The sequence below is a fragment of the Lonchura striata genome, chromosome 28 (assembly GCF_050655825.1).
Source record: "Lonchura striata isolate lonStrDom1 chromosome 28, ASM5065582v1, whole genome shotgun sequence".
NCBI lineage: Eukaryota > Metazoa > Chordata > Aves > Passeriformes > Estrildidae > Lonchura > Lonchura striata.
The window spans coordinates 1,002,475-1,019,044 of NC_140730.1; the positions used below are offsets into that span (position 1 = coordinate 1,002,475).

Below are 16,570 nucleotides of genomic sequence, written 5' to 3' on the forward strand. Positions count from 1 at the left end.
GGATGGAACCTCTGGAAAAGTGGGATCAAGACTCTGGAAAAGTGGGATGGAGCCTCTGGAAAAGTGGGATGGAGCCTCTGGAAAAGCGGGATGGAACCTCTGGAAAAGCGGGATGGAACCTCTGGAAAAGCGGGATGGAGCCTCTGGAAAAGCGGGATGGAGCCTCTGGAAAAGCGGGATGGAGCCTCTGGAAAAGTGGGATGGAGCCTCTGGAAAAGTGGGATCGAGACTCTGGAAAAGCGGGATGGAGCCTCTGGAAAAGCGGGATGGAGCCTCTGGAAAAGTGGGATGGAACCTCTGGAAAAGCGGGATGGAACCTCTGGAAAAGTGGGATGGAACCTCTGGAAAAGCGGGATGGAGCCTCCGGAAAAGCGGCGCTCCCGCTTTTCCCGGGATTCCGGGAAGGGCCGGGGGGGCCCCGGTCCCGCGGGAATTCCCGGGCCGGCATTCCAAGGGTTAAGCGCTGCCATTTCCGCGCCATTCCCGAGAAATCGCCGGGAACAAAATGGCAGCGCTTAACCCTTGGAATGCCGGCCCGGGAATTCCCGGGAATTGCCGCCGGGAATCCCGGGGGCCCCATCCCGCCGGGAGGAATCCCGCTTTTCCCGCAATTCCCGGGATTCCCACCTGGAATTTCTCCCGCTTTTCCCGGATTCCCGGCCTGGGAATTCCCGGCAATTCCCGGGATTCCCACCTGGAATTCCTCCCGCTTTTCCCGGATTCCCTGTCCTGGGATCCCTGCAATTCCCGGGATTCCCACCTGGAATTCCTCCCGCTTTTCCCAAACTTCCTGTCCTGGGAATTCCCTGCAATTCCCGGGATTCCCTGTCCTGGGAATTCCCGGCAATTCCCGGGATTCCCACCTGGAATTCCTCCCGCTTTTCCCGGATTCCCGGCCTGGGAATTCCCTGCAATTCCCGGGATTCCCACCTGGAATTCCTCCCGCTTTTCCCAAACTTCCTGTCCCGGGAATTCCCGGCAATTCCCGGCATTGGGATTCCCTGGGATCCCTTTGATTCCCGGCAATTCCCGGGATTCCCAGCAGGATTTATCCCGATTTTCCAACCCCCCTCCCCCCACGTCCTTCCCGGATTATCCAGGATGGGAATTCCCGGAGTTTGTCCCGAATCCCTTGGGAATTATCCCGAGGCTGGGAGAAGTTTGGGATCAAACCCTGGAGCAGCTCCAGGAATTCCCGGGGGAATTTTGGAGCCTCCCAGATGGAATTTTTATCCAAGGGAAGGGAAATTTTTTGGGGAAATTTTGTGGAATTCCCACAGGGATTTGGGGAAAATCCTTCAAATTCCTGCTCCTGGAAGTTTGGAGCTCCAAAGGCTCAGGAAAAGTGGGAAAAGAGAATCCCAAAATTCCGCTGGAGCGGGAAAATGGAGATCAGAGGCTGCCTGGAAAAATCCATGGGGGAATTCCCGGAATTTCTGTGGAATTCCCGGAATTTCTGTGGAATTCCCGGAATTTCTCTCAAGTTTTTTGGTGAATCTTCCCTGGGGAAGAGCTGGAATTCTGGGAGGAATTTGTGGGATTTGATGGGAATTCTGGGAATTCTCCGGGTTCCGTGGACTAAAGGCGGGAAAATTCCCGAAAAATTCCCCTTTTCCCGCGGGAATGATTCCCAGATTGTTCCAGCTGGAATGTTCGGGACAGGAGCGGGATTCCCGGGCCGGGATTCTCTGGGAATGCAGAGAGGAAATCCAGGAGCACAATTCCCCATTTTCCCTGGGATTTTCCAAGCGAATCCTCCTATCGTTAATTAATCCCTAATTAATCACTAATTAACCATTAATTAATTATTTATCCATTGTTGATTTTCCATTCCAAATTCCTCCTTTAAGGGAAAAAATTCCCAGATTTAGTTGTTGGGAAGCAACAAAAATATCCGCGGGTTAATTTAAATATTCATGACTCGTTCACATATTCATGAGTTGATTTAAATATCCCCGCATATATTTGAATATTAATGAGGCGCTGCAATCGGATCTTTCCCAATTAATTCCTCGTTAAGGAGGAATTTCCATCTTTAAATGTTCCCAATGCCAGCGGCTTTTCCAGCCGGGAATGGGGAAATTCCAGGCCGGGAATTCCTCGGGATTCGCATTCCGGAGATTCCGGCCGGGAATTCCTCGGGATTCGCATTCCGGAGATTCCGGCCGGGAATTCCTCGGGATTCGCATTCCGGAGATTCCGGCCGGGAATTCCTCGGGATTCGCATTCTGGAGATTCCGGCCGGGAATTCCTCGGGATTCGCATTCCGGAGATTCCGGCCGGGAATTCCTGCCCCGGGATCATCCCAGGGAAGAGCAGCAGGACAAGGAACTGCCGCGGGATTTGCGACCCACCCGCCCAAATCCCGGATTGTTCCAATTTCCCGGGAATTCCGGAGCCACAGGATCCGGGAAAATCCCGGCCCTATCCCGGGACAATCCCAGCCCTATCCCGGGACAATCCCATCCCTATCCCGGGAAAATCCCGGCCATTTCCCGGGAATTCCGGAGCCACAGGATCCGGGAAAATCCCGGCCCTATCCCGGGAAAATCCCATCCTTATCCCAGGACAATCCCATCCCTGTCCCGGGACAATCCCGGCCATTTCCTGGGAATTCCGGAGCCACAGGATCCAGGGCAATCCCGGCCCTATCCCGGGAATTCCGGAGCCACAGGATCCGGGACAATCCCATCCCTATCCCGGGACAATCCCATCCCTATCCCGGGACAATCCCGGCCATTTCCCGGGACAATCCCGGCCATTTCCCGGGAATTCCAGAGCCACAGGATCCGGGACAATCCCGGCCCTATCCCGGGACAATCCCGGCCATTTCCTGGGAATTCCCGGCCCGTGGGATTCCCGGATCCACTCCGGGAAAAATCCCGGAATTCCTGCGGGGACATGAGCCCGGCCCAGGTGGGAGCTCAGCCACGGCTCCTCCCCGAGCATTCCCAGCTCCAATCCCAAATCCAAATCCAAATCCCAAATCCAAATCCAAATCCAAATCCCAAATCCAAATCCAAATCCCAAACCCCAAATCCAAATCCCAATTCCCAATCCCAAATCCCAAACCCCAAATCCCAAACCCCAATTCCCAAATCCCAAATCCAATTCCCAAATCCCAATCCCAAATCCCAAATCCCAAATCCCAATCCCAAATCCCAAATCCCAAATCCCAAATCCCAAATCCCGCCCCCCGGGCGCTGCCCGGCCCCGCCGGAGAATCCCGCAGGAATTCCAGGAGCTGCGGATCCTTTGGAATTCCCAATCCCTCGGGAAGCGCCGGAGGTTTTTGGGAAAGCTCCTCCCGGAGCTCCCCTGGGGCCGCTCCGGGAGGGAATTCCAGTTCCCATGGCACGGAATTCCCGGGAATTGTGGATCCTGTCAGGGAAGGGCCGGAATTCCCGGGAATTGTGGATCCTGTCAGGGAAGGGCTGGAATTCCCGGGAATTGTGGATCCTACCTGTCAGGGAAGGGCTGGAATTCCCGGGAATTGTGGATCCTACCTGTCAGGGAAGGACTGGAATTCCCGGGAATTGTGGATCCTGTCAGGGAAGGGCTGGAATTCCCGGGAATTGTGGATCCTGTCAGGGAAGGGCTGGAATTCCCGGGAATTGTGGATCCTACCTGTCAGGGAAGGGCTGGAATTCCTGGGAATTGTGGATCCTGTCAGGGAAGGGCCGGAATTCCCGGGAATTGTGGATCCTGTCAGGGAAGGGCTGGAATTCCCGGGAATTGTGGATCCTGTCAGGGAAGGGCCGGAATTCCCGGGATTTGTGGATCCTACCTGTCAGGGAAGGACATGGGGTCCCGCCGGGATGAGCCGGAGCCGAGGATCCTGCGGGAACACGGAGAGGTGAGGGAATGCCGGGAATTCCCGGGAGCAGCGGGGCTGGGAATGTGGGATTGGGAATGTGGGATTGGGAATGTGGGATTGGGAATGCGGGATTTGGGAATGTGGGATTTGGGAATGTGGGATTTGGGAATGCTGGGGTGGGAATGTGGGATTTGGGAATGTGGGATTTGGGAATGTGGGATTGGGAATGTGGGATTGGGAATGCGGGATTTGGGAATGTGGGATTGGGAATGCGGGATTTGGGAATGCGGGATTGGGAATGTGGGATTTGGGAATGCTGGGATGTGGGGTTTGGGATTTGGGAATCCCCGAACGACGGCTCCATGACAAGAATTGGGAATCCCAGCACGGCACAGCCACGGGATTTGGGAACCCCAAACGACGACACGATCCCGGGAATTGGGATCCGGGAATCCCAAATGAACCGATTCCCATAAAACCGGGAGGGCTCCCCCTGGCACCAGGATTCCTGGGAAGGAGGATTCCCACGGGAGCCTCCCAGGGTTTTCCCTGATCCCGTAAAATCCCCCCGGACGAGCCGGGCTGGCCTGGGAACGCCCCTGGATCCCAGGAATGGCTCCTCCCGAATTTTCCCAAGGAATTCCCAAGGTTTGGATCCCAGCAGGTCCCGAGCTGGATCCAAAGGTTGGGACTTGCCCCGGACCCGGCCCCGCCCGAGGCTTTTCCTGGGAATTTGGGATCAGGAAGCTCCAGAAGCAGCTCGGGAAAACATCCACGGAATTCCCAGATTTCCCTCCATTCCCGGTTTCCATCCACGGAATTCCCAGATTTCCCTCCATTCCCGGTTTCCATCCATGGAATTCCCAGATTTCCCTCCATTCCTGGTTTCCATCTATGGAATTCCCAGATTTCCCTCCATTCCCGGTTTCCATCCATGGAATTCCCAGATTTCCCTCCATTCCTGGTTTCCATCCACGGAATTCCCAGATTTCCCTCCATTCCCGGTTTCCATCCATGGAATTCCCAGATTTCCCTTCACTCCCGGTTTCCATCTATAGAATTCCCAGATTTCCCTCCATTCCTGGTTTCCATCCACGGAATTCCCAGATTTCCCTCCATTCCTGGTTTCCATCCACGGAATTCCCAGATTTCCCCCCGTTCCCGGTTTTTCTGGGCCGGGAGCAGCTCCCGGGGCCTTCGGCCATTCCCGGCTTTTTCCGGCCCCGTGATCCCGGGAATTCCAGGGGGAATTAGCAGAGCTCACCCCGAGCTGTTCCTGCTTAAGAGGATCTGGGAAAATCCCAGGAAATCCTTTGGAATTTGGAGCTGCCCCGGGAGTTGAAACTCCGAGGGTCCGGGAGAGCTGGAATTCCTTGGATTTCACTGGGAATTCATGGAATTCTGGAATTCCAGCTGTGCTGAGGCTCAGGATTCAAGGGAAGGAGCCCCCGCTTGGATCAGGAGTAGGAAAATCCTGGAAAAGTTTGGGATCTGTGGGAAAAACTGCAGAGGGAGCAGCACGGAATTCCCGGGAATTCCTGGGAGTGTCTGAGGGCAGCCTGGAAAAACCTGGGATAGCGGGAATGTCCCTGCCTGATCCCAGAATTCCATGAACCCGTGGAAAAAGAGGGATTCATTCCCTTTCAGGATTCATCTCTGGCTTTGGGATCCCACCAGCAACATCCCTGGTTTGGATCTGGAATTTTGGGATCTGAAACATCCCAACTTCCCAGCATTCCCAACTTCCCCCTATTCCCAACTTCCAGCCCCTTTCCCAAAATCCACGACTTTCCCACTGATCCAAGCTCCATCCCGGCCCCTTTCCCAAATTCCCAGGCACATTCCAGCCCTTTCCTGCTGCTCCCAGGCTGCTCCCAGCCCTTTTCCCAAACTCCCGGCCCTTTCCCGCTGCTCCCAGCCCCTTTCCCAAAATCCCGGTCAGATCCCGGCCCCTTTTCCCAAAATCCCGGTCAGATCCCAGATGTTTTCCCAAATCCTGGTCAGATCCCGGCCCCTTTCCCAAAATCCCGGCCCTTTCCCGGCCCTTTCCCGCTGCTCCCACCCCCTTTCCCAAAATCCCGGTCAGATCCCAGATGTTTTCCCAAAATCCCGGTCAGATCCCAGATGTTTTCCCAAATCCCAGTCAGATCCCGGCCCCTTTCCCAAAATCCCGGTCAGATCCCAGATGTTTTCCCAAAATCCCGGTCAGATCCCAGATGTTTTCCCAAAATCCCGGTCAGATCCCGGCCCCTTTCCCAAAATCCCGGTCAGATCCCGGTCCTGTCCCGCCGCTCCCGGCGCTCCCATCCCGGATTCCCAAAGGTCTCTCGCTGTCACTTCCCGCGCCTCTCCCAGCTCCGGCCCCGTTCCCGGTCCCGTTCCCGGCTCATTCCCGGTCCCGGTCCCGTTCCCGGCTCGTTCCCGGTCCCATTCCCGGCTCATTCCCGTTCCCGGTCCCGGCTCGTTCCAGCTCATTCCCGGTCCCAGTCCCGGTCCCGTTCCTGGTCCTGTTCCCGTTCCCGGCTCATTCCCGGTCCCGGTCCCGGCTCATTCCCGGTCCCATTCCCGGCTCATTCCCGGTCCCGGTCCCGTTCCAGCTCATTCCCGGTCCCGGTCCCGGTCCCGTTCCTGGTCCTGTTCCCGTTCCCGGCTCATTCCCGGTCCCGGTCCCGGCTCATTCCCGGTCCCATTCCCGGCTCATTCCCGGTCCCGTTCCCGGCTCGTTCCCGGCCCCGTCCCCGCTGGTCCCGGAGCCCAGCGCTCCGTGGGATCGGAGCGTTCCCGGGATTTGGGAGAGCTCGGGAATTGCAGCCCGAGCGAGGCAGGAAAATCCCGGACGATCCCGAGGAAAAGCGAGCGGGGAAACCGCGGAAAAGCGCCGGGAACGCTCGGGAGGAGCCGGGCTGGGAATCCCGACCCCGATCCCGATCCCGATCCCGATCCCGACCCCGATCCCGATCCCGACCCCGACCCCGATCCCGATCCCGATCCCGATCCCGATCCCGGCTGGAATTCCCGGCTGGAATTCCCGGCTGGAATTCCCCGCCCGCCCCGGGACAAGTGAGGAGATGCTCGGGAGGAGCCGGGCTGGGAATCCCGACCCCGATCCCGACCCCGATCCCGACCCCGATCCCGATCCCGATCCCGATCCCGGCTGCAATTCCCGGCTGGAATTCCCCAATTCCCGCTCTCCCCCTGCCCGCCGTGTGCCGGGCGGGCCGGGAGGGTCCCGCAGCCCCCGGGACTCCCGGTGCTCATCCCGGTGCCGGTCCCGGTCCTCATCCCGGTCCCCGTGCCCATCCCGGTGCTGATCCCCATCCCGGTGCCCCTCTCGGTGCCGGTGCCCGTCCCGGTGCTGATCCCCATCCCGGTGCTGATCCCGGTCCCGGTGCCGGTGCCGATCCCGGTGCGGATGCGGCGCCGATGCCGGTCCCGGGCAGCGCCCGCCGCTGCTGCCGGCGGTGCCGGTGCCGGTGCCGGTGCCCCGGGCACAGGAAGGGCGGCCGGCCGGGGACTCTTATTGTGACACGGCCCCGGCCCGGCCCGGCCGCACGGCGCGGCCGCGGCCACCGGGGGCACCGGGGGCACCGGGGGATCCGGCACCGGGGGCACCGGGGGATCCGGGGGATCCGGGGGATCCGGCACCGGGGGCACCGGGGGATCCGGGGGATCTGGCACCGGGGGATCCGGCACCGGGGGGACCGGCACCGGGGGGCACCGGGGGATCAGGGGGATCCGGCACCGGGGGATCCGGCACCGGGGGATCCGGCACCGGGGGATCCGGGGGGCACCGGGGGGCACCGGGGGATCAGGGGGATCCGGCACCGGGGGATCCGGCACCGGGGGGACCGGGGGATCCGGCACCGGGGGCACCGGGGGATCCGGGGGATCCGGGGGATCAGGGAGATCCGGGGGCACTGGGGGATCCGGGGGATCCGGCACCGGGGGCACCGGGGACACCGGGGGCACCGGGGGCACCGGGGGACCGGCACCGGGATGGGCACTGGCACCGGGGGCAGCGGCGGCACCGGGGGGGCACCGGGGGCAGCGCGGCTGTGCACGGCGGGGATTGACTCCCCGGGGCCACCGGGGAGAGCCGCGGGGACCGGGGGCTGAGCGGGGCTGCCCGGGGGCTGAGCACGGAGTGCCCGGGGGGGTTTAGGGGGGTCCCCGCGTCCCCGGTGCGGAGCGGGCACGGAGCGCTCGGGGCGGCGGCGGCGGAGGAAGAGGAAGAGGAGGAGGAGGAGGAGGAGGAGGAGGAGGAGGAGGAGGAGGAGGAGGAAGCGGCGGCCCGGCGGAAAACCCGCAGCAACTTTCCCAAACAAAAGCCGGCGGCGCCCCGGGGCGGCGGAGTTGCGGTTCCCGGTGGGGACGAGCCCCGGGAGCCGGGGCGGCCCCGGTACCGCGGCCGGCGGCGCTCGGCGCTCCCGGGGCTCCGCGCGGCCGGGCAGCGGCGCGACTCCGCCGGCAGCGCTCCCGCAGCCCCCGTTCCCCGCGGCCGCTCCGCTCCCGCAGCGCAGAAACTTTTACCGGGAGGAGCGGCGGGCGCCGCTCCGGTGTTTCCGCGCCGCATCCGCGGGGAGCGCGCCCCGCTCCGCCGCTCCGCCGTCCCGGGGCTCCGCCGCTGTCCCGGGGCTCCGCCGGGGCTGCCGCGGCCCCGCCGCTCCCGGGGCCAGCTCGCGCTGCTCACACATGGAGCCGCGGCGGCACCGGCGGAGCATGCGCGGGGCGGGGCGGGGCGGCGGAGGGGCGGCGGAGGGACGGCGGAGGGGCGCGGGCAGCACCGGGACCCGGGGCCATACCGGGCCGTACCGGGCCATACCGGGCCGCACCGGGCCGCACCGGGGCCGTACCGGGGCCACACCGGCCCGTACCGGGCCGTACCGGGCCGTACCGGGGCCGTACCGAGGCCGTACCGGGCCATACCGGGGCCGTACCGGGCCGTACCGGGGCCGTACCGGGGCCATACCGGGGCCGTACCGAGGCCGTACCGGGCCATACCGGGGCCGCACCGGGCCGTACCGGGACCGTACCGGGCCCGTACCGGGGCCGCACCGGGGCGCACCGGGGCCGTACCGGGGCCGTACCGGGCCGTACCGGGGCCGTACCGGGTCGCACCGGGGCCGTACCGGGCCGTACCGGGACCGTACCGGGCAGCACCGAGCCGTATCGGGGCCGTACCGGGCAGCACCGAGCCGTATCGGGGCCGTACCGGGCCGTACCGGGCCGCACTGGGGCCGTACCGGGGCCGTACCGGGCCGTACCGGGCCGCACCGGGGCCGTACCGGGCCGTACCGGGCCGCACCGGGGCCGTACCGGGGCCGTACCGGGCCGTACCGGGGCCGTACCGGGCCGTACCGGGCCGTACCGGGGCCGCACCGGGGCCGTACCGGGGCCGTACCGGGCCGCACCGGGGCCATACCGGGCCGTACCGGGCCGCACCGGGCCGTACCGGGCCGTACCGGGCCGTACCGGGGCTGTACCGGGGCTGTACCGGGACCGCACCGGGCCGTACCGGGCCGCACCGGGGCCGCACCGGGGCCGTACCGGGGCCGTACCGGGCCATACCGGGGCCGTACCGGGGCCGTACCGGGTCGCACCGGGGCCGTACCGGGGCCGTACCGGGCCATACCGGGCCGCACCGGGCCCGGGCCTCGCTCGCCGCGGCCGCCGCCGCTTCCGGGCGCGGCGCGGGGGGAGCCGCCGTTGTGTCGCCGGCCGCCATTGGCCGCGGGGGTCGAGCGGACGATGTGAGGAGGGCGGTGATTGGCTGGAGCGGCGGGCGGGGGGCACGCGGGCAGCGGCGCGCTGGGAGAGGCCACGTGGAGAGAGAGAGGGACGGACGGACGGACACGGGGACAGACAGGGGGACAGAGAGAGAGAGAGATGGACAGAGGGACAGAGAGAGAGAGAGAGAGGGACGGACAGACGGACAGAGGGACGGACAGACGGACAGGGGGACAGAGAGAGAGAGATGGACAGACGGACAGAGAGAGAGAGAGATGGACAGACGGACAGAGGGACGGACAGGGGGACAGAGAGACGGACAGAGGGACAGAGAGAGAGAGACGGACAGACGGACACGGGGACAGAGAGAGAGACAGGGGGACAGAGAGAGAGAGAGACGGACAGACGGACAGAGAGAGAGACGGACAGAGGGAGGGACAGGGGGACAGAGAGAGAGAGAGACGGACAGACGGACAGAGAGATGGACAGGGGGACAGAGGGACAGAGAGAGGGACACGGGGACAGAGAGAGAGAGACGGACAGACGGACAGAGAGAGAGAGAGAGATGGACAGACAGACAGAGAGATTGACAGACGGACAGAGAGAGAGAGAGAGATGGACAGACAGACAGAGAGATGGACAGAGGGACAGAGAGAGAGAGAGACGGACAGACGGACAGAGAGATGGACAGGGGGACAGGGACGAACAGACGGACACGGCCACAGAGGGACAGACAGACGGACACAGGGACAGACAGGGACAGGGAGGGGACGGACGGACGGACGGACGGACAGACGGACGGACAGGGCCCAGCGGCGGTGGCCGATGCAGCTGCGGCTCCGGGAGGCAGCGGGACGGGGGCAGGGCTCGGCTCCCATCCCAAAATTCCCCGATCCCACAAAAACTCCGGCCCAAGGAGAACCCAAATCCCTCCGGAGAATTCCCCAAATCCCGGGAATTCCCCAAAATCCCTCCGGAGAATTCCCCAAATCCCGGGAATTCCCCAAAATCCCCGAGTCCCCAAATCCCGGGAATTCCCCAAAATCCCCGAGTCCCCAAATCCCGGGAATTCCCCAAAATCCCCGAGTCCCCAAATCCCGGGAATTCCCCAAAATCCCCGAGTCCCCAAATCCCGGGAATTCCCCCAAAATCCCCGAGTCCCCAAATCCCGGGAATTCCCCAAAATCCCCGAGTCCCCAAATCCCGGGAATTCCCCCAAAATCCCCGAGTCCCCAAATCCCGGGAATTCCCCAAAATCTCCGAGTCCCCAAATCCCGGGAATTCCCCCAAAATCTCTGAGTCCCCAAATCCCGGGAATTCCCCCAAAATCTCCGAGTCCCCAAATCCCGGGAATTCCCCCCACATCAGCGCCCGGCATCCCCAGGATTTTGGGAAAAGACTTTTCCAGGGAAGTTTGGCTGGAGCCAAATCCCAAATCTCAATTATTTCACACCAGAATTAATGGCAGAAGGATTTCGGAGCTGTGTGATTCTTAATTATTAATTATTAATTAATTATTGATTAGCATTCCCAGATCTCCGCCATACTTTCCCAGCTCGTTCCCGTTTTTCCCTCGCCCTGCTGTACCCCAACCCAAAAAGAAATCCCTAAAAGCCCCAAATTCCTGGAATTTGGAAGGAGGATTTGGGAAGGTGGAGTCAAGGCAGGATTGGGAATCCCAAATATTCCCGCAGGGATACGATCCCAAAGACAATCCCACGGATATCACCCCAACAGCTGGAAAATCCTACGGGTGCCACCCTAAAAGTGGGAAAATTCCATGGATGCCATCCCAAACGTGGAAAATCCAATGGATGCCACCAAAACCTTGGACAAATCCAATGGATAACTCCCCAAATCTGGGAAATTCCAAGGACATCACCCAAATTTTGGGAAAGCTCCATGGATGTCACTGCAAAACTGGGAAAGTTCCGTGGATATCGTCCCAAAAGTGGAAAAAATCCAACGGGAGTCAAGCAAAACTTGGAAAATTCCATGGATGCCACCCCAAAAGTGGGATAATTCCATTTATACATCCCAAAGCAGGAAGATCCAGTGGATGCCATCCTAAAACTGGAAAAACCCAACGGATACCGCTCCCAGCTGGACAAATTCCATGGATATCAACCAAAACTTGGGAAACCCCATGGATGCCACCCCAAAATGGGAAAGTCCAATGGACATCGCCCCAAAGTGGGAAAATTCCAGGGATTCCACCCCAAGGCTGGGAAAATTCCATGGCTATCGCCCCAAACAGCTTCCCTGGATCAGATCCCACGGGAGGGGAGCGATCCCAGCGTTTTCCGGATTCCTTTGGAATTCTGCTCCGGTTTTCTGCCTCATTCCAGCGGCTCCCAGGGAACGTTTTGGGATTTCCCGGCTCCTCCCTCGGGATGGATGGGATCAGGGAAGGAATTCCTGCCTGGGAGGGAATGGGATGGAATTCCCAGGGAAGCTGGGGCTGCTCCTGGATCCCTGGAATGTCCAAGAAGGGAAGGATCCAAGGAAAACTTGGAGCTGCTTCCAGAGGTGCAAGGAGTTCCAAAGGAGCTGGAGAGGATTTGGGATAAGGGGTGGAATTGCAGGGCACAGGGAATGGATTTGGGATGGAATTCCAGGACTCAGGGAATGGATTTGGGATGGAATTCCAGGACTCAGGGAATGGATTTGGGATGGAATTCCAGGACTCAGGGAATGGATTTGGGATGGAATTCCAGGACTCAGGGAATGGATTTGGGATGGAATTCCAGGACTCAGGGAATGGATTTGGGATGGAATTCCAGGACTCAGGGAATGGATTTGGGATGGAATTCCAGGACTCAGGGAATGGATGGGGATGGAGCTCTGGGATTTGGGATGGAGCTCTGGGATTCGGGATGCAGCTCTGGGATTTGGGATGGAGCTCTGGGATTTGGGATGCAGCTCTGGGATTTCACACAGATCCCTGGGATCTGGGATGAACGCCCAGGAATCCCCCCAGAATCCAGGATCTGGGACAGATCCCCGGGATCCAGCGCAGACTGCCAGGATTCCAGGCGATCCCCAGGCCCGCAGGTTTTGGGGAAAACCCCCGGATTTGGGCAGTTTGGGACCATCCCTCGGCTTTCCCAGGGAATCCCGGAGTTTTCCAGGGGATCCCGCGGAGTTTTGAGGAACACGCTCCCAAGTTTTCCAGCGGATCCTTGGATTATCCCCCAAACCCTCGGGATTCCCTCAGAGCCCGGGGTTTTCCAGCAGAATCCTGGGATTTGGGGCAAACCCTCAGGATTTCCTGCAGAGCCTCGAGTTCTGGCACAAATCCCTGGATTTCGGGACAGCCCCTCAGCTTTTCCCCCGGCTTTTCCAGCAGACCCTCAAGTCTTGGGATAGACCCTCAGATTTTGGGGCAGACCCTCAGATTTTGGGGCAGACCCTCAGATTTTGGGGCAGACCCTCAGATTTTGGGGCAGACCCTCAGATTTTGGGGCAGACCCTCAGATTTTGGGACAGACCCCCGGATTTTCCAGTGGAAAATCCCTCGAGTTTTCCAACAGACCTCTGGATTTTCCAGCAAAGCCCCGAGTTTCCCTGCCACCCCTGAGGTTTTCCAGTGCATCCCCAGCTTTCCCTTCAGCCCCTCAGCTTTCCCCAAATTCCTCAGCTTTCCCTGCATCCCTGTTCCTCCTTTCAATCCCTCAACTTTTTCTGAAATCCCTCAACTTTTCCTGTACCATTCAGCTTTCCCTAAACCCCTCAATTCTCCCAAATTCCTCAGCTTTCCCTGCATCCCTGGTTTTCCCTTCAATTTTCTCCAAACCCCTTGACTTTTCCTGTACCACTCCGTTTCCCCAAACCCTCAGTTCTTCCCAAACCCCCATTTTTCCCCAAAACCCTCAGCTTTTCCTGTATCCCTGTTTCCCCTCAACTTTTCCTGTACCACTGTTTCCCTCAAACCCCTCAGCATTCCCCAAACTCCTCATCTTCCCTCAAACCCCTCAAATTTTCCTGTACCAGTTTCCCCAAACCCCTCAGCATTTCCTACATCCCTCTTTCTCCCCAAACCCCTCACTTTTTCCTGCACCAGTTTCCCCAAACCCCTCAGCATTTCCTGCACCCCTCTTTCTCCCCAAATCCCTCAAGTTTTCCTGTACCAGTTTCCCCAAACCCCTCAGCATTTCCTGCACCCCCCTTTCTCCCAGACCCCTCAGCATTCCTGCATCCCCGTCCCCCCAAACCCCTCACCTTTTCCTGTATCAGTTTCTCCCCAAACCCCTCATCATTTCCTGCATCCCTGTTTCCCCAAATCCCTCACCTTTTCCTGAATCCCTGTTTCCCCAAACCCTCATCTTCCCCCAAACCCCTCAGCATTTCCTGCATCCCTGTTTCCCCAAACCCCTCACCTTTTCCTGCACCCCTCTTTCTCCCCAAATCCCTCAAGTTTTCCTGTACCAGTTCCCCAAACCCCTCAGCATTCCTGCACCCCCCTTTCTCCCAGACCCCTCACCTTTTCCTGCACCCCTCACTTTTCCCTAAACCCTCATCTTCCCCCAAATTCCTCAGCATTCCTGTACCCCTCTTTCCCCCAAACCTCTCACCTTTTCCTGAATCCCTGTTTCCCCAAACCCTCATCTTCCCCCAAACCCCTCACCTTTTCCCGCAGCAGTCCCCAGCCCCTCACCTTTCCCGCACCCCTCTTTCTCCCCAAACCCCTCATCATTTCCTGAATCCCTGTTTCCCCAAACCCCTCACCTTTTCCTGCACCAGTCCCCAGCCCCTCACCTTTCCTGCACCCCTCTTTCTCCCCAAACCCCTCACCTTTTCCTGAATCCCTCTTTCCCCAAACCCCTCACCTTTTCCTGTATCAGTTTCTCCCCAAACCCCTCACCTTTAGCTGAATCCGTTTCCCCAAACCCTCATCTTCCCCCAAACTCCTCAGCATTTCCTGAATCCCTGTTTCCCCAAATCTCTCACCTTTTCCTGAATCCCTGTTTCCCCAAACCCCTCACCTTTTCCTGCACCAGTCCCAAACCCCTCACCTTTTCCCGCACCCCCCTTTGTCCCCCAAACCCCTCATCATTTCCTGAATCCCTGTTTCCCCAAACCCTCATCTTTCCCCCAACCCCTCACCGTTCCCGCAGCAGTCCCCAACCCCTCACCGTTCCCCACGCCCCTTTCTCCCCGGCCCAGCGCTGCCCGCACTCCGCATCCCTCCCGCACATCGCGCTGCTTTTCCCCGCCCCGTGCCCAAACTTTCTCGCTGTTTCCGGAGCGCCGCCGCGGGCCGGGCGCGCACCGGGACACCGGCGGGGCACCGCGCTGGCCCGGGCCAGGCCGGGCCGTGTCCCGGGCCGTGTCCCGGGCCAGGTCCCGGCCCCGCCGCCCCCCTCGCACTTCCCGGCTCCTTTTCCTCGCTCTTCTTTATTATCGCTCTCACCCTCGCCCCCCCGGCGCCCGAACCCCCCGCGCCCCTCCCGGGGCCGGCGGGCGCGGCCCGTGCCCAGCCCGGGGGCCGCGGGTGTCACTCACTGTCCGGAGCCCCTCGGAGCCGCCTCCTCTCCTCCTCCTCCTCCTCCTCCTCCTCCTCCTCCTCCGCCGGGGCCCGGACTGGGGCCGTGGGGGGAGGGGAGGCGGCTCCCTCAGGTGGCCACGGGCGGGGGGGGGCGGGGGGGCTGCGCGCGCACGGGGCCCCGCCCCCCCACCCCGTGCCCCCCCTCCCCCACCCTGCCCTCCCCCACCCTGCCCCCCCCTCCCCCCCCCGTTGCCAGGCAGATTTGGGACACCCCCGGCCCCGCCCCCTGCCCCGGCCTGGGGCGCAGCCTTAGCTGGGTTTTTTTTTAATTTTAAAATCTTTAAACTAATGATTGACAGCCGCGCCGGCCTATAGAAAGAGGGGATGCCGGCCCCGCGGCCAATCGCCGCGAGGAGGCAGCGGTGGCCCCGCCCGCGTAGTAAGCAGGGAGGTGGAAAAGGCGCGGTTTGGTTTTGATTGACGGGCGGCTTGGCCAATCGGCGGCGCAGCCCCGTGGGGCGCGCCTCGCCCCTGCTGTGCGGCCGGAAAGAGGCGCGGTGTGGGTTTGATTGATCGCTGAAGCGCCCAATAGGAGGCAGCGTGCGGCCGGCGGCAGCCAATGGGGGCGCGTTCCGCGGGAGGGGGCGGGGCGGCGGGGCCGTTTCGCGGGCCGCTCCCGGGACGGGCGCGCCGCCCTTATCCGCCCGCGCAGGCCGCGCCGGGGCCGCAGATAGGGCGGGCGGGGCCGGCTCCGGGGCGGCTCCGGGACGGCACCGGGGCCGGTTCTGCGGGCGGGGATGGCGGGGAGCGGGAAGGGCCCGGGCCCGGTGCTGCCGGGCCACCGGAGAGCCCCGGGGCCGCGGCGGGGCTGAGCCGCCCGGGCCGGCCCGGCTGCGGCGCCGGGATCCTTCCCGGTGGGATCTGGGTCATTCCCGGTGGGATCTGGGATCTTTCCCGGTGGGATCTGGGATCATTCCCGGTGGGATCTGGGATCATTCCCACTGGGATTTGGGATCGTTCCCACCGGGATTTAACCCCGGGATCGTTCCCGGTGGGATCTCGGTCCTTCCCGGTGGGATTTGGGATTATTCCATTGCATTTAACCCTGGGATCCTTCCCGGTGGGATCCTTCCCGGTGGGATCTGGGATCGTTCCCACTGGGATTTAACCCTGGGATCGTTCCCGGTGGGATCTCGGTCATTCCCGGTGGGATCTGGGATTATTCCATTGGGATTTAACCCTGGGATCCTTCCCGGGGTGGGATTTGGGATCATTCCCACTGGGATTTAACCCTGGGGTCCCTCCCACTGGGATTGGGATCATTTCCATTAGGATTTAACGCTGGGATCATTCCCACTGGGATTTGGAATCGTTCCCACTGGGATTTGGGATCGTTCCCACTGGGATTTGGGATCGTTCCCACTGGGATTTGGGATCGTTCCCACTGGGATTTGGGATCGTTCCCATTGGGATTTGGGATCGTTCCCATTGGGATTTGGGATTGTTCCCATTGGGATTTGGGATCGTTCCCACTGGGA

The 16,570-nt window shown here is 61.3% G+C and overlaps 1 protein-coding gene across 7 annotated transcripts in view; it reads right to left on the reverse strand.

The window, feature by feature from the left end:
* The window catches only part of GATAD2A (GATA zinc finger domain containing 2A), a 34,640-nt gene extending 19,485 nt beyond the window's left edge, over window positions 1–15,155 (reverse strand). For 4 of the 7 annotated variants that reach the window (XM_085562277.1, XM_085562276.1, XM_077788881.2 and 1 more), the window contains exons 1-2: window positions 15,050–15,141; window positions 3,788–3,838 (exon numbers count right to left, since the gene is read on the reverse strand). The gene's annotated coding sequence lies outside the window, so the exon portion shown is untranslated. Of the gene's footprint in view, window positions 1–3,787; window positions 3,839–5,081; window positions 6,785–8,347; window positions 8,496–15,049 lie in introns of those variants that run through there. The other 3 variants (XM_085562274.1, XM_085562275.1, XM_085562279.1) reach the window with 3 other exon arrangements.
* Between the last annotated feature and the right edge of the window lie 1,415 nt (window positions 15,156–16,570).